This window comes from Malaclemys terrapin, chromosome 12 (assembly GCF_027887155.1).
Source record: "Malaclemys terrapin pileata isolate rMalTer1 chromosome 12, rMalTer1.hap1, whole genome shotgun sequence".
Taxonomy (NCBI): Eukaryota; Metazoa; Chordata; order Testudines; family Emydidae; genus Malaclemys; species Malaclemys terrapin.
Genome location: NC_071516.1, coordinates 23527949 through 23546684, shown reverse-complemented (window position 1 = coordinate 23546684; position 18736 = coordinate 23527949).

The following is an 18736-nucleotide window of genomic DNA, read 5'->3' as shown; positions in this document are numbered from 1 at the left end:
ACTGGACCACATTGCCTCCTTCTAAAGCCACATGGCTCTGAATTTAAGTATCTACATTGTAGTTAAGAAGCTGTTTCTCTCTATCCAGCCTGCTCTGCTCCCCTGGAACCAAGAGGGCCCACTCTAATAACTGGTAGAGCTTCTAAGCAATATTAACTATAGACTCCAAACAATGTGGCAGTGTCCCTTGAAATTCTAGTGGTTAAAAAATAAAATAAAATAAAAAAAGTTGGCAGTGCATGCTCATAGGCCACCTGATGGAATAGTTAGGGGGCATCCCTTCATGGTATGCTGTGCTCCAGCCCTTTGACTATGCTGGGGATTCAGTCAAGGCCCCCACTGCCAAACACATCAGGTGATGACTCAAAAGTGGCTTTGGGAAGAGGGACATCCGTGCCTGACGGGTGAAGGGATCTAAGCATAACTCATGCTTTCCGTTTAATCCCCGTCAGTTCAAACATGCAATCCATTTATTAGAACACTAGGCACAATAAGTAAATACACTTCCCCCCCACACACAAAACCAGTATGCGTGTGTAGATATTTTGCACACATGCTATGTATTCACATAGGTGCACACATCCATACACACTTTTTGTACAGACAGTTGCATGAGGAAGGGAAAAATAATTGTGTGCACAGAATAATGGAGGGAAGTAGGGGGTTGGAGTCTGAGGTGAATTATGTTTCCATCTCATTAGCCTGCCAGCTGTAGCACTAGCTGTGCCCATCAGAGATTTGCCAAGAGTTCTGATTCAGTCAGTCATGGAGGTTACAGCCTTCAGGATAGAAAGAAAGGGGAGGGAGGGAGGGCAGAAAGGGGCAAAGATCTTATATTTATGTTGGACTGCCTCTTGAAAATCAGACATTTATTTTTTTGGAACAGGTTCTAGTGTCAGGAACAGAGGTACAGAAAATGTTACAACTCTGAATTATGCTATTCTTTTTAGGTGCAGACTCTTGTAGTTTAATGGTTTCACCAGATGTCACAGGTGGATCACTGCCTGGAGGCAAAAAATATATGCCTGGGGTGATATATACCCACTCTGTCCATGTCATCTTCATTGAACTACCTCCTTATCCACACCATTGCTAGGTACCACACACTGCACCCATCACTTTCACCTTACAAGTGGTCTGTGAGGTGTCCCTCCCTCCCTTTCCTCTCCCTCCCACCCCACATTGAACTCCATGTTTTTCAACCTTTGAAATGAGAAGTCTACATACAAATTCATCCAGCTGCTGAAGTCTCACTGATTTCAGTGCGGCTGTTGCTGCCAGCGTACCCCTCGGTCTGGAGAATAGAAAGACTCTTGTGGGAAGCCTCCTTAGAGACTAAACAACGCAGAGCAGAGAGGACAGATTCCTAGTATGCATGTGCGAGTGCAAACCACTCGCAACAAGTATTTTAAATCAAATGGCAGCTTATGCAGGCTGAGAGAAATCCTGTCCTTTTGCCACAGAAATCCAATGAGAAGAGCAAAGAGGGTAAGCACATGGCTAGAAACAGCTAGGTTCCCTGGAAGCAGGGACAAAGCAACCTTTCATTCCCCTCAACAGTGTGTGGGATTCGTTTACATTTTCCCCTCTAATGCTGAACTTTATTTTCCATTATTTTTGCTCATTTATCTACCTTACCTAGATCTCTGAAATTCCTTATAGTCTTCTCTGTTCCTAACTAACCTAAATCATTCTGTGTTACCTGCAAATTTTGCTACCACACTACTCACACTCACTACTCTCCAGTTCCACACATGAATATATAGTTTAAACACAGGAACTAACACAGAACCCTGAGGTACCCACTGTTAGCCTTTTGCCTTGAAGAAAACTGACCATTTACTCCTATTCTTCATTTTGTTTCCTTGCCAATTTTCATCCATCAGAATACCTTTGTCTCACACCTTATAACGACTTAACTTCTTCAGTAGCCTCTTGTTAGAGACCTTGTCAAAATGCTTTCTGGAAATCTAAATAAGTTGTGTCCTCTGGTTCTCCTTTATTCACCCCTTTATTGGCACATTCAAAGAATTCTAAGAGATTAGCACAATACTATTTTCTTTGGAGAAATGGGTGTTAGACCCCATCATATCATGACCTTTCAGGTGTTCATCATTTTGCTTTTCATTGTTACATCAACCAGTTTGTCAGATACGGATGCAAGACATACCGTTCTTCAATTCCGCGCATCACTTCAAGAGCCTTTTTAAATATAGGTACAACATTTGCTACTCTCCAGTCTCCTAGAATAGTGGCTGCTTTTAAATAAGAGATAAGGAGCTTCAGTGTATATAGAGCGGCTTGGGATCTAACCAACAGCAGCTCCCAGGTGCCCCAAGAAGATGGAGGAATACAAAGTTAGCTTAAAGTCAATTTGTTCACGTTCACATACATGCACACCCCTCTCCCCTAAAATATACGAACGGTGAAACCAAGAATCAGGGCCATTGTGTTTATGCCCTTTACCACATATGGGCATTTCAGAAAATGCCTTTAAAACGCAGAGGTCCCATTTGCTTTGCATGAGTGTTAAAGTTTTCATAGCACTTTTCACGTGTAAATAAGTTTGCTGCTTAAATCAAGACGTTTCTCCTGCCCTCCTTGTGCAGCATATTGTGTTGTGCAGCATGCTGTGCGTTACTTGGTTTTTGGATACCTCTCTCACCTACCCCAAAGGTGGCTGCATTTTTGCAGGTGAAGTGATCTGCATCTGTGTGTAGCATTTTTAAAGCTTTGTGAAATTCTTTGGATGAAAGGTACAATATTAATTAAGAAAACTAGAACAGAGAAAGGGTAAGCACCGTGTTGGAGGAGCTCAGCTGGAAGGAGTGCTCAGAGTTAGAACTTACTCTGACTTGTAATGTGGGGCTGATGCTCATGTCCCATTTTGGAACTAGATCCTAACTTTTCCAGAGTTTGGTGGGAGAGAAGGGGGAGAATCCAGGGTTTAGTTCAGCCCCTTCCCTAATACTCAAGGTTGATCTCTCTCTCTCCTCTCCATGTTGAGTTTACAGACTCTGAAAAGAATAATGAAAGGAACATAAAGAACCTTAGCAGGCACATGGAATTAACTGTTATAAAATGCTGTCAGGAACCAGCCTCTTTCCATTATCCAGATAATTTTCCTCTTTTGTCCTGGGATGAATAGATCACTTCAGCACCAAAATTGCTCCAAAGGAGAGTTGTTACCAAGGCTTTCAGAGCAAGAAACTTAGTTATACAACAAGCAGTAATCAACACGTTGCATCTTCTAGCTGTAATTTCCCAGTTACAGTGATATAGACTATACAAAAACTGTATCCAGTGTCTAACTAGGATGCTGTAGAAGCTGCATACTGAATGTGTAGCATTGTCTAAAGTACAAACACACAGTATTTTTCCAGATTTGTGTAACACTTACAAAAGTTACCCATAGAACTAATGAATACCTAACTTTTCTAGAAATATTTGCTCCAATAAAAGTTTCCCTTCATTTGTTTCTTTTCTAGTAAATTATCATTTGGGAATATTTGTGGAAAGAAAGTTTGAATAGTGACACCACGAATCTGAATCGAGAAGTTACATTCATCAGAAACAAAAGCAGCACCATCTGACCCATATGTCCGGTCAGAACTAGCCAGCTTCACTTGAATTCAAATGAACAAGCTACACATAGTTATTCACAGAAGTTATCTGGCAGATAAATTTTGAAAATGAATAAATTAGTTTATTGCCTTGACTAGCTTATGGACAAGAGACAAAAAATGAGCTGCTGATACTCCATAGAAAGGAATGCGAGTTCTCTCTTTCCCACTAGCCTCCAACCACCAAGAAGGATGCAGAAGGAAATGTCACAAATGGAAACTTGTGAAATTTCCCAACCTCTACACAGAGTCATAGAAATGTAGAGCTGGAAGGGACCTTGAAAGGTTATTTAGTCCATTCCCTTGTGCTGACACAGGACCAAGTATACTTAGACCAGCCCCAACAGCTGTTTATCTAAAAACCTCCCATGTGTCAAAAACTGGACACCATACTTCAGCAGTGCTGAGAAGAGTGGGATAATTACCTCCCACATCTTACATACAACACTCCTATTAATTTGCCCCGCAATTATATTAGCTTTTTTCACAACTGTATCATAATGTTGGCTTATATTCAGTTTGTGATCTACTATAACCCTCAGATCCTTTTCAGCAGTACCACCACCTAGCCAGTTATTCCCCATTTTGTACTTGTGTCTTTGATTTTTCCTTCCTGAGTGTAGTATTTTGCACTTGTCTTTATTGCATTTCATCTTGCTGATTTCAGACCAATTATCCAATTTGTGAAGGTAATTTTGAATTCTAATCCTGCCCCCCAGAATACTTGCAACCCCTCTGTAGCGGGGCAGCCTGGCTTCCAGGCGCCCCAGGAAGCGATGAGCCAGAAAAGCCGCCAGAGTGGGCGGAGCCACCGCGGCCTGTCCCCGCCCCCCGGAAGTCAAGGGGCGGGACAGGAAGTATAAAGGCCAGGCCCCAGCGCTCAGTAGCTGGCCGGCAGCGGGAGAGGACAGACGCTGGTGCCCGAGCTCCCGCGGACCTGAGCCTGCCGAGAGCCCGGTATCCCAAGGAGGACTGGCCGAGCCTGCCGAGAGCCCGGTACCCTGAGGAGAACTGGCCGAGCCTGCTGAGAGCCCGGTACCCCGAGGAGCGGCCTGAGCTTCCCCCCGCCGAGGGCCCAGAGGGAGCGACAGACCTACCTGGTGCTCGGGGCCCGGAGGAGCCCATGATCTGCGACCCAGCAGACGGAACTCAGGAGGAGCAGGTACCCATGGAGGAGGAGATAGGAAGTGGCCCGGGGATAGCAGACCCCGAACCCATGTCAGTGTGTTGCGGTCAGGATCCCCACTGACTGCGCGGCAGACGGACTGCTGCGGATAGGGCCCCGGGCTGGAACACAGTGGAGTGGGTGGGCCTGTGTTCCCCCCTGCCACCCCGCGCCGGGTGGCAGTCTCTCCTCCTCCTTGTCCAAGGGGCCTGGGCCCCTGACTGACTATTGGTTTGCTGCCCCGCCCTGACTCATAGACTCATAGACTATCAGAGTTGGAAGGGACCTCAAGAGGTCATCTAGTCCAACCCCCTGCTCAAAGCAGGACCAATTCCCAGCTAAATCATCCCAGCCAGGGCTATGTCAAGCCGGGCCTTAAAAACCTCCAAGGAAGGAGACTCCACCACCTCCCTAGGTAACGCATTCCAGTGTTTCACCACCCTCCTAGTGAAATAGTTTTTCCTGATATCCAACCTGGACCTCCCTCACAGCAACTTGAGACCATTGCTCCTTGTTCTGTCATCTACCACCACTGAGAACAGCCGAGCTCCATCCTCTTTGGAACCCCCCTTCAGGTAGTTGAAGGCTGCTATCAAATCCCCCCTCATTCTTCTCTTCTGGAGACTAAACAATCCCAGTTCCCTCAGCCTCTCCTCATAAGTCATGTGCTCCAGACCCCTAATCATTTTTGTTGCCCTCCGCTGGACTCTTTCCAATTTTTCCACATCCTTCTTGTAGTGTGGGGCCCAAAACTGGACACAGTATTCCAGATGAGGCCTCACCAATGTCGAATAAAGGGGAACGATCACGTTCCTCGATCTGCTGGCAATGCCCCTACTTATACAGCCCAAAATGCCGTTAGCCTTCTTGGCAACAAGAGCACACTGTTGACTCATATCCAGCTTCTCGTCCACTGTGACCCCTAGGTCCTTTTCAGCAGAACTGCTACCTAGCCATTCGGACCCAGGGCCGGAGCTGTTAATTGTATGCTCAGCCCCTGCAGAAGGGCCTGAGTTCTGAACTGTTCAGTGTGTGCTCAGTCCCTGCATAGTCCCTGCATAGGGAACTGAGCTCTAAACTGTTCATTGTGTGCTCAGTCCCTGCATAGGGGCCTGAGCCCTGAACTGTTCATTGTGTGCTCAGTCCCTGCATAGGGGCCTGAGCCCTGAACTGTCAATTGTGTGCTTAGCCCCTACCCAAAGGTCGGGGCCCTGAACTGTTATTCGCTTTGTAGCGGGGCGGCCTGGCTTCCAGGCGCCCCAGGAAGGGACGAGCCCCACCCCGGAACTACTACACCCTCCCATCTTGGTGTCCCCTGTGAATTTTATATGCATACTCTCCACTCCATTATCCAAGACATTAATGAAAATCTTGACTAGTACTAGACCCAGGACAGACCCCTGCAGGACTTTACTAGATACATTCCCCCGTCCTTTTGACAGTAAACCGTTAATAACTATTCTTAGACTACTATCTTTCTACTAGTTGTGCACCCACTTCACAGTAATTTAATCTGGACCATATTTCCTTAGTTTGCTTATTAGAATGTCACATGGAAAGGCATCAATAGCTTTGCTAAAAATCAAGACATATTGCACCTACATCCTCCCCGCCATCCACTAGACCAGTAACCCTGTCAAAGAAAGAAATGAGATTGGTTTCATATGATTAATTTTGACAAATCCATGTTGGCTATTCCTTATCACCCTGTTATCCTGTAACCTTACAAACTGATTTTTTTAACTGTCTTTCCAGGAATTGAAGTAAGGCTGATTAGTCTATAATTCTCTGGGTCCTCTTTGCCTTCTTCAGTCCTCTGGGACCTCACCTGTCCTCCATGAGTTCTTGAAGATAATTTCTAATGGTTCTGAGATTGCTTCAGATCATTCCTTAAGAACCCTACGATTAATTTCATCCGGCCCTGCCCACTTGACTACATCTCAATTATCTAATTATTCTTTAACCTGTTCTTTCCCTATTCTGGCTTGTGTTTCTTCCTCCTTGTTGTTAATATTGATTGTGTCAGTTATCTGGTCACCATTAACCTTTTTAGTGAAGACTGAAGCAAAATAGGCATTAAACACCTCAGCCTTCTTGATGTTCTCTATTATTAGCTCTTCTTCCCCACTATATAGTAGACCTACATTTTCACTCATCTTTCTCTTGCTCCTAATGTATTTATAGAACCTCTTCTTACTGCCTCTTATGTCCCTTGTTAGGTGTAGCACATTTTGTGCTTGAGCCTTTCTGATTTTGTCCCTACAAGCTTATGTTATTTTCTTACACTCACCTCTGAGGCATCCCCTTGTGGTTGCTTCTGGGGATTAGCTCCTCCCAGTCTGATGCTCCCTTCCTTTTGTCACTCGCGCCACAACCTCTCTTGCTCTCTCTCTCTGTCACAGTGCTTCCTCTTGGAAGTGACTTGGACCTTCTTCTTCATGCCTTGGCCCTCTGGCCAGGACACTTCCCCTTCTGGGGTATCAACGTTTCACCAGACCAGCTGTCCCAGTACCATTCCAGCCAGTCTTCCAATTCAAGACTGTGCCACTCTCCCAGTGGCTGGTAGGGGAATCCAGTCCCAGCCACTACTCTGGGCTCCAGCACAGGGACTTACAATCAGCAGCCAAAGTCTGTACCACCTGAAGCCTTGGAGCAGTCTCCCTGGGCATCTTTTTCACCACTCCTTTGGATAAACCTCTTCCCTCAGGGTCAGGATCCCAGGGTTTCTGGTCCTCACTTGGGTTTCCTGTTTCTCTCCTCACTAGGCCCAGAGAGTGACTGCTAACCTCCACACTGAAGCCCCGTCTGCTCTCACTTCCTGGCTTTAGACAAGCCCCTGCCTACTATTGCCCATCTTCAATTAGTGCTGGTCAATCAAGCCCAAATTCTCCTCCCAGGTGCAACCTACTAGGCTAATTAGCCCTTTCTGAGCCACCTTAATCCCTTCAGGAGTGAAGTGGGGTGAACACCCCATCACACAATCCTTTTATTCCAAGTTCTGTTATTGACTTATCTCTGTATTATAAATAATACATGCCTCAACACCATTGTGCTAGACACGGTACAAACACAATAGAAGACAGTCTCTGCCCTGGAGAGCTCACAATCTCAATATAAGACTTACCCTCATTGGGGTGGGATCTTGGGCAAGACCCTTCACCTTTGTGCTCCTGCCTGCTTATTCAGCACTCTAAAATGGAGCTCACAAAACATACAAACATCACAGAAGGGGTCAGAGACTAAATACATTAATGTCGGTGCTTGGATAGCCATAGCTGGAAGAAGGAATAAGTGCAAGGTGTTATAATTTCCCCAAAGACCTTTGCCAACTATTGAACATCCTACAGGGCTTGTAAAGGCTTTTTCACAGACAGTGTCAGAGCCCTTTTTGCTTCCTGTGGGATATTGATCTGTTTTTTTTTTTTTAAACAAGTGTTTTAAAACATACTGTAGTGTGTTTTTTCACTGCTTGAATTGGCATCAGGTCTCAGGTGCGAAGAACTGCCTGGGGGTACATGCCTGGCTCCGCAAAGGATTCAGCTACAGGAAGAATCCAGATGAATACTCAGGGGCATAGTTTCACTATTACAGGAAACATGAAGCTATGAGTTTGTTCAAGGGGCAGAACTTCCTCTAATTTCTTGTTTCCCTCTGCCACCCACCTCCCCAAAGCTTTACTTTCTGTTAATACCCTCATCAATGCAATATTGATGACTGTAGTTAATCAAGTTAAGCAGTTAATCAAAAGAGACTATTATTTCTCCCTGAAATCCCCATTATTCTCTGCATTGACAAGCATGTTTGCAAGGATGCATTGTGGACTGAACCACATAGGTTCTTTCCTTTGAAGCTAGCTCATTGTCATACAAAATCTGCCACCCTGGCTTGTTTATTTATCATGGACCCGTCATGGTTTGGAAATGTAGCTTAAAATAAATGAGCCTGAATACCACCGACTCTAGAGTTCTTATTAAACTGCTCGGTCCTGAGGAAATTGCTTTTCATAAACATCCTAAGCTCTTATGGGTTTCTTTTAAAGTGTTTAATACAGTGAGGGTCCTAGTTAATCTGAATCAATCTGCAAACTGCATCACTAATGAGAAAGGAAAATGTATTATTGTTCGATATTGGAATACTAGCGTGAAAAGGACATGGCTAGAGATGGGTGGGGATGCACAATATACATATATTGTTCTCTTACTAGTTGATGCACCAGCCTATACTTAAAGAAAATGCCTTTAAATTTTTTTTCTTTAGTAGCCTCAAACTTTATGAAACGTTTATTCCAACCTTATTGTCTACGCGGTGGCCATCAACCCTCTGATTTTATCAACTGAGATTGGCTGTGTACAGACAGTTGTTTCCACCTGACAACAGCTGATGGCCTACATTAAAAGAAGAGCTGGGCTCAGGGCAGTCCTGAGTGGATTTCCCAATTACAGAGCCAATACCACTGCCTAGCTTCAGTCTCAGACGTGCAGAAGCCACCTTCTGTAGGTGCTCATTTCTTATTCAATATTTGCACTGTGGTAGCACTTAGAAGTCCCCTATCAGGCTCTGCTAGACATTGTACCCTCACAGGAAGGAGACAGTCCCTGCCCCAAGGCACTTACAATCTAAGCAAGTTCATTTCTAAAACGGCGTCCCATGCATTGCACAAATGAATGAAGGGCAGCTGGATGGTACATTCCTACAAGCAGTGCCATGGCTTGGGAATAGTGAATTTAGAAGGATGACCCAGATGAGCTCTGAACACTCAGCAGCTCCAAGGCCTTTAGGAAGGAGAATCCATGTGTTCCACATCTGCTCCTACACACCAGCAAGGTATAGAAAGGGGATGTCCAAGTGACTGGAGTCTGGGTACTTGTGAAGCCAGCATGTGATGGCTACTCCTGTGAAGTGGATAGTGTCATACCCAGTGAAACTACCTCAAACTCCCCCCTCCCCTCCAAAAAACATCCTTGACAGCCTCCTTTCACCCAGTCGCCACCTCCTGGATTTCTGAAATAATAATCAATGGCCTGTCAGAAGTGAGTTAGTGGGTCTTAGTCCAGTCCCCACTAAATATGTCCAAAAGTGACAAAAGCCCCATATCGGCAGTCTCAGAATAGGCAACAAGGGGTGACCACTTCTCTTCCTGCCTCTCACATCAGGGTTGAGACGCATTGCCGGGGAGGAGGAAAGGAGGGAGTCTTATGCCAAGCTTACCTTTCTGCACTACTGTAATGATTTCTTGGAAATGTTTCCAATGACAAGATTTTCCTTTAAAAACATAACCTTTATTCAAGAATGAGATTTTCACAAAAGATATGTACTTTATGAGAAATTGTGCTTATAAAAATGGTAAATGAACTATTTCAATAGCTATTTTGCCAGGTTTTTCTAAATAAGTTTTTAATATTCTTGAAAAAAAATGAGGGGAGGGAGTTAAACTGAGAAACAGGTCTCTTTTGAACACTTCAGAATGAAAAGGTGGTCTAAATTTTACATACATACAGGTTTTCATTTTTTTGGACCAGCTCAAATTCTTTGTATTCTAGTAACACATAGAAAATTCCAATAAAAAAATGAAGGCTCCATCATGCTAGATGCCATGAAAAATATTTAATAAACAGACAGCTCCTGAGAGAAAAGACTTCAGTCTCCAGAGCTGCCCTGCGAAATGGGTACAAAACAAAACAAATTAACCAGCAGATGCTCCACCTTCCATAGCTTTACAATCTGAACTAGACAAATGACGTCAACCTTGCATTTTTCCCCTCGCTGACAGATAACATGATACAAGGAATTCCCTAGACCTGATCCTGCATCCAGTTTGAGAGGAATGATGCAGGTCCCAGCCCTTGTCACATACCCAACCTTCTGCAAATTTGAAAGGAAGAGATGAAACGTAGCAGCTAAAAGAACAAACAAGAACTCCAAAGTGCCTGACCCTTCAAATAAATTCATGTGCATTAGTGCCTGTGCAATAACATGGAGCCAAGACTCCTTGGCATCACATTTTTTAAAAAAAAGTAAAAACTAAGGATCTGTAGCCAGGAATAAATTCTTATTTGCATTGAGGCTAAATTGAAGAAAATGATGCGCATTTTTTCCTCCCGGAAAATGGGCGATGTAGACCAATCTGGGTTGCTATGCAACCAAGGCCTGCACATGGCTGATAACACTCAAGGCATTATCTGCGTGCCTGACTGCACAGAATCAGAACAAAGCCTGGCTAATGAAGCTTTCAAATGCTGTTGGCTCTGCCTTTGACGGTTCAACACAGGCTCTCCCTGCATGTATGTGACAGTCACAGCAGTGATTCAACATCCCCTCCAACCATGGATGCCTCTCAAGCCTGGACAGGAAAAGCCCAACGGCAAGTGACAGACAGACAGCAGCGGAGAAGCGTGGCAAAATGTCTGACATCTAGCTAGTTTTCAAAATGGAGGACCGCGACACAGAATGAGAGAGAGAGAGAGAGGATAAAAGAGCAATCAACAGGCATGATCTGCAAAACGATGAGCAACCTGCACCAAAGACCAAGAGGATTTTGTTTAATCATAGAATGCAATAGTCCTAATTCACCAAGGCTAGAGTTTATATTCATGGTGGAACAGAGACAGGGAGCAGAAACCTTTCTAATAATAGCCTAACCAGGAGGAGGAGAAAGACTGATCCTTCTCTTTTGGGTTATGTAGTTCAAACACCCCCTGCTAATGCATGCACTAATATGGGGAAGGGCACTTAAAGACAAAAATCAAGTCTTTAAAAAATGCTGTGTTAGAATAAGTTTGGTTCTGAATGTATTTACTCCATTCATGGATGGATGCAATTTCTCTTAACTATCCTGCAGTTGGAGAAACAGATCCAGCAAACAGGTGAACGCTGTCCCCAGCAGGATAGAGTACATTGTTTTCCCCACACCTTGTCTGTCCCCACCCACCCCCGGCTCTCCCAGGTTATACTGAAAAGGTCCTATTTTGTAATTTTTACTGCAAAATCGGATAGTCACTACCAATCCAATGGTTAACAGGGAAATGCACTGGGGATATTCTTCCTTAGAAAGGCCAGTTGATTAGATACCCTCTCCTTCTGCTACACCTCTGTCCCCGACAGAGCTGTCATTGTCTTTTCCCAGCTTCTCTGCCATCCACCAGACAGTCCATTTTCTGGTAGGACAGAAGATACCACAAGAAGGAAGGAGATCCTATTTGTTCCATTTCATGAATTTTTCCATCTCTTTTGAAAGGATCATGTTAGGATGTGATGTGCATATCTCCTGGGATCCTTTACCTGCAATCACAGAGCAGTCTGGGTAAACTCTGTACTTCCTGTTCTCTGTCAGCAAAGAAAACACACAGCTCTATCGAGCTTAGGGTTCTCTACTGCTGCCCATCACCATTGTGTTGGAATGTTTCCACACAAAAATCAGTATTAGTGATCCTAGTGGACCCCATAGGCATCTGGCTCTCCTTCATTTTCAGGGTAAAAAAAAATAATAATAATCTCTGCTTGTGTATCAAGATAGGGTTTGTTGAGTTGCAGTGGAAATTAAACAAAAGGGGAGCCATGTTCCATCTTCTTCCGTTAAAAAGAGGGTGACGTGCAAGTGGGGAAGAGGGAAGAAGAGAGCCAATCTAAATACCTAAATGTAAAACAACCTCTGGGTCTGATCCTGCTGTCACTGAAGTGAACATGAGTTTTGCAGATGTCTTGATGATTCAGAAAGAAGCAGGTAACCTACTGAATCAGCGGCACCTTGGGTTGTCACGGGACGTGTCCCATCCAGCTATTAACCAGGCTCAACCTTGCTTAGCTTGAGTGAGCTGGGGCAGGGGGAAATCACAATTCAAGGTTCTATGGCTCCAGAACAAATTTAACAAGAGAGACAATTATGCAGCTTTGCCATTAAGACCAACATGTGAAAAGCTTTAAATCCATGCAGTGTATGCCACTCCTGAAATTTGCAAATCTCTTCCCCACTTTCCAACTAAATAACGCTCTTTCAGTCCGTTTGTTCTGTCACAGGCAGCCAAAGTGCAGCCAGGCTTGATCGATTCGCTAATTACAGTAATTTTACCTTAAATGCAGGCAGCTGAGTGTTCATCAAGTCACAAATTCGCTGTTTAGCAAGAGACCTCCCCCCAGCTAAATAATTAGGGATAATAACAAGTGGCTCATAATAAATGCAACACACAACAATATGTGCTAAGGACATGATGCAGAGTCAGGAGGGCTATTAGGGAACCCCCATGTCTATTTCTCCTTTTGAAAAAAACAATGCAATATCCTTAATTGTCTTGCTTGAAAACTGGAATCTAGCTCATCAGCCAGCTCTGTTGGTTTGTTATAAGTAATACCCAATTATTCCCTTTTTGGCTGCCTCTTATTGTGTCCGGAGAACAGCTTACCACAAAGTCATCAGCACAGGCCAAGAGCATCTTCTTCAATGTACGCTGACAGATATGAAAAGCTGCAATGCGAGGCAGCGGGAGACACCGATTATTTATGGAGTTCCTCGCCTCACAGCCCTCCAGCTTTTTCTTAATCATTAAAGTAGCAAATTTGTGAGCCACCCCTATAACCTGGTGTGGAAGCAGAGAAAGAACTAACAGGAAGGGGATACAATGCATGACAGTTCGTTAGCAACAGTTAGGCTAACTGTAACCCTAATAACGCGAGATTTATAGAAGTGAGGAATGTGTGAGGCGAGTGGGAAAGAACTGTGTGAGAAGTTGCTGCGACCTTGTGTAGATAATATGGAATGTAGACTAAGAGTCTACATTAGTGAGCAAAACAAGATATCAGAATGACCTATGTATAAACAAAACGCAGCTGTTGCTTATTATTGTCTGTAACAAAAGGTATAAATGCTTGCTGTAATTGTTTACCTGTAGGTTTTAGTACCATAATGTATGTACATGAAATAAGCTAGGGTACCCTTAGTGGGTGAGAGGGAATCCTTAGACTGTCCCCCACCCATTTTCCAATCACACACACACACGGAGGAGGATGCCCTGTCCGTGCTAGCAGCACATAAACTAAGGATCTCTCCCTACAGGGTAGTCACACAGGAGAGACTAAAGAGGATGGCCACGACCCTCCTACACCTCCCTTCAACAAAGAGCGTCGGCTAGTCTCAGAGAGACAGCGGCGCTTACTCTGTTGCATCCAGTGAGATGATCAGACTGTCAGTGGCTCACACGGAGAGGAAAAGGGGAGGGAAGATGGGTTCACACACTCCTAGACCGAGGTAGCCTCCTCGCCGGACGACGCCACTGACAGTGAACCTGCCCAGGTCGGAAACGGAGCAGTTCAAAACTCCCTGCGCAGTTGTGAGAGTTAATAAAGCATCTGACTTGCTGTACCTAAACAAACAGTGAGAACTCTGTTTTTCTCCGACACTGGCATGGCTATTTGGGCCTCTCTTCCCCTCTCTCCCCACACCCATCAATATCTTCCTGGAGGGGAAAAAAGGCAGTAGATTTTGAATTTGCATAAGTTTAACTAGGCTGGGGATTTGCCTCAATTACAAGGGTCGGAGTGGCTGTACCAATACAACACCACTACTGCCACTGGTGGAGCTTACTCTAGGGTTTCAAGTAAGAGGTAAAGGCTACCAAAGCAGATAGTGGTTTTGTCCTACACTAGTGGTTGCACCATTATAGTGTACTAGCTATAGTCAAAAGAACAGGAGTACTTGTGGCACCTTAGAGACTAACAAATTTATTAGAGCATAAGCTTTCGTGGACTACAGCCCACTTCTTCGGGGGCTGTAGTCCACGAAAGCTTATGCTCTAATAAATTTGTTAGTCTCTAAGGTGCCACAAGTACTCCTGTTCTTTTTGTGGATACAGACTAACACGGCTGCTACTCTGAAACCTAGCTATAGTCAGGACATCTGTCAAGGAAAGGCCTTCGAGTGATTACTAGTGATTGGGAAAGTAGTTTCCATGCCCTCCCACACCAATGGAGAGGAGCTGAAAGCTCCAGCACCACCATCACACCAAGTACAGTACTCAGTGTTGTTGCCATTTAGGGCAGATAGGGGACTCTCAACACCTTGAAAGAAAAACACATGCAGCTCTGGAATTTTGCCCTTGCCACTTCCCCTGTTGGCCACTAGAGGCTTCTGTGCCACTTGCCCTGCAAGCTACCTGCAGTGAGCGAGTGCTTGTGAATGCCTGAAGCAGAGTGGAGCCCTGAAGTAGGTACAGCGTAGCAGAGCCACCCTGCACCCACAGTGCATGAAAGGGGTGTTAATGGAGGTCAGGGCCTAGGGAAGCCCCATCCCATGCAAGCTAGAAACACGGGGCAACTGCTGGAGCCTGCCCCAAGAGTGCATGCCTGTGGTAGTCTGCTGGGAAGGAGGGGTTTTGCAGAACTCTGCCAGAGAAACCCCTCCCTATAATATAATCTGCCACATATATATATATGTGTGTGTGTATGTTTCAGAGCACCCCTTCTCCCCACCCCAGTGTATTAATCTGCCTCCCCCTTACCCAGCCTCCCAAACACTTGTGCAGATTCTCCAGATGTGCCCATTCCTGTTGCTTTCCTCAGCACTAGGCTTTTCTACTCCATCCATCCCCAGCTTCTTTGTTCCTTCAGTCCTTTCTTAGTGCTGTCTGGGGCACCTGGGAATCACACCTCCATCCCCTGCCCAAGCCATGGGGTGGGGATAACAGGAGAGAGTTATTCACCCTGCTGTTCCAGCCCAGGGACAGGGCCATGACGGGAACCTGCAAGGAGGTGCTGGAGAGCCAGCTACAGAGGAAGGAAAGGACAAGTGTTTCAGGCATGCTCCTGGGCCTTCGAGAGTGGTGGAGCTCGGCCCATTCCAAGTGCTGAAGGACAAAGAAGCTGCCTTCTCCCTCTCCCCCACCTCCCGAAGGAGGACAGCCAATCAAAGGGATGTTCCCATAGAGGGACAGGTGTTCCCCATAGACTTCAGAAATCCTGAAAACCTGCATCTATGGGGAAAATTATGGAAACCAGAGCTGCCAACTCTGCTGTCACCACCTATGTGGTGTAGTCACTGCAACTCTGCATTATCTTTAGTGGGACCTTGATAAGTGGCCTACGGTTTAAGAGGTTGGCCATAATGCATCAGTCTTGCCCAACTGGGACAGTCCCACAATCCAAGGATAAACCTTTATGGCACTAAAGCACGCACAAAATGACTTTCACGTCATGTTACTTTAATCCGATCAACGGCTGCCCGAGACATTAAAACCCAGTGAAAAATATAGACAAACACTGGAATTAATGCTTTATGAATCAGGTCTTAACATACAAAGTGTCACCTCACATTTAACAATCTTCCCAAATTTAGGTTTGGGGGTTCCTTTCATTTGTATGGCGTTTCCCTCCCCCAAACCTCAGAGGCTGCTTGAGAATATCTGCAGAAAGAACTTTCAATTCAGAACCATGTGTTTGTTCTGGAAACCTCCAAACCAGCCCGTCACCACCACCACTTAAAACACAAAAATGTATCCCAAATCAAACATTTCTTTTAAAGCTTACAGTTCTCCTGAAAATCATGACCTATTGACAGGAATTTGTAGAAATTATGACATTTTTAGTGAATAAATTTATGGGGAGGAAGTCAAACTCCTGACAGGCAAGAGGCAAAGGGGGGGGAAAGCATCTAAGTGTGATGGATACGTTATTTGCTACGAATTATTCATGTTGCTTTAGCAAATGCGTTTGTTTAGCAGAATTGTTCTGTTATCTGGTTGTTTTTCTATGGCATTCATCTCTCCGTGCTAAAGTTTCATTCAGCCACTGAGCTTATTCTTGTTCAAGACTTCATTGTATTTCTACACATATTTTGTCCTGGGGCAAATGTTTTTTAAATAGGTGACATTTAAGTCAGTTCCACTTTATTCATATAAATCTGTTTAACCAACATTTTGCAAAGCTCTTGCATTCTATTTCCAATTATCACCTCACGTCTCACTGTGAACAGTATACAAGGGAAGTCGTTGAAGGCTGAAGTGTTCATTTCCAAACAAAAGCTATAGAGATTGTTACGGGACAATAAGGCTCAGGAATGAAATGATCAGCAGTCTGGTTTCCTTCCTTGTGACAAGATCTTACCTGGAACCTCATCAGGTGTGCCATGCCTCAGTTTCTCCTTGTGGCCCAGTGTCTCCCTCCAGCTGGTAGGATGCTTTGGGTGCTTTAACCCTCTGGCCAAACCAAAAGGATCCTCTCCAAAAGTAAATGAGTCGAACAAAAGCAGACCGTCCCCCTCCCTCCTGGGTTGAGTCCCTTTCTCCTGAAGATAGGGATTAACACCAGTTCTTGCCCATCCCCGAGATAAGTTCTTCTCCATGGCTGCAGGGACCGGGTGTTGGGAGGCTCCTCCCCCTTCTTCCACAGTCCTGGCCTGGGAAACCCTAACTGAAGAGTAATTGCACAGAGGTGTCATCCCCATACTGCTCCATCTGTCCAAGCCCAGACCATCCTCCTCCTGCCCCAAAGCATCACCAGAACAAGAGCTCCTTACATCTCAATGCAGGGCACACTCCTCCTTGGCCCTAATAAAAAAAGCAACAACCCTGTATCTCAGGATGTCTTCCAGAGGCCTGTGATGGAGACCCACAGATAGCTCCAGGCCTCCCTGCCAGCTTTCTAACCCAAACTCCACCCCTTCCTTGGGTGCTTCCTTTCCCCAGCCTTTAGTTGTTTCCTCAAGGCTGCCTTGCACACACTTCTTTGTTCCTTCAGTCCCCAATTAGTGCTTTCTGGGGCAGCTGCTTCTGTTCCCTTCAGTTCTTCCCTTCCCAGGTCCAGCTGTGGAAATGCACCCAGCAGTGGTGCTGGAACTCAAGAGTGCTGGGGGTGTGACAGCACCCCTGGCTTTAAATGGTTTCCATCATATATAGCGTGTAAAGTTTTGTTCAATGGCTTTCAGCACCCCCACTATAAAAACTGTTCCAACACCCCTGCTCCCAGGTACATCTTGCCCTCCCTGTCTCCCTCTTATTTAGTGGGAGTCATGCCATCACGATTCCCTTCTCAGTCATACAACTCGTCCAAGTTTTAAAAGGGCTGAGGCCCTACAAGTGCACTGGTAGCAATTTACCTTTAAATGGCCAGCTTGCTCTGTTCCAGACCTCATCACTTCCTGAGAATAGGTCTGAAGGGCACCTCATCCTAAGTGAGGAGGTAGCGTCTACAGAGAGTTTGACTCAGGTCCCATACCACAAGGAAGACAGAGACAAGTTGGTAAGCTTGTGTACATCTTGCCAATGTCTGGAACTAAAGACATGGGGAAAGTCAGAAGTTACTTTAAAAAAAAAACAAAAAAACAAACACAAAACCAAAAGATCATCTTGTAGTTAATTTGACTGGTCGTTTTGCCATTGAGTACTAAGACTTACAGTCAATATGTTTTATTGTAATATTGATAATTTCACTTCAAGACCTGTAAAAATGTATTGTTTATATTTTGACTTGAGTCTCTCTGGTTGACCAAATCTTAGCCCCATGTACAGGAGTTTTGCCTTTACCTTCAATAGAACAAGGATCTGTCTCTTTATAGCCTAATCCTGCAAATATTAATGCCCAAAGTTTTACTCACTGTATGCCACCAAGACTGAATTTGGGCCACTGTCGTCAAATGAATTTAATAAATCCAGCGTGTAACTGAGATCAGAATATAGGCTAGTATCTCCAGTAGACAAACATAGTAGCTGAATGTATTTTTGTCCAGTCAAGCTCGTAGTTGCTATCCCATCCTAAGTGCGGATTTCATACCCTGCCACTGGAACATGGGACATAAGAAAGCCATTTATCTAACATCTTATGATTCTTTCGTTGCTTTATTGATTAAGTGGATTTTAAATACACCATTAAAACTATTGTAAAAAGTTGTTAAAAGCTAACATTCAAAACAAAACTTTTACATGGTGGTGACATTTTTCTAGCCTCACCAGACTTGGTCTTTTTTACA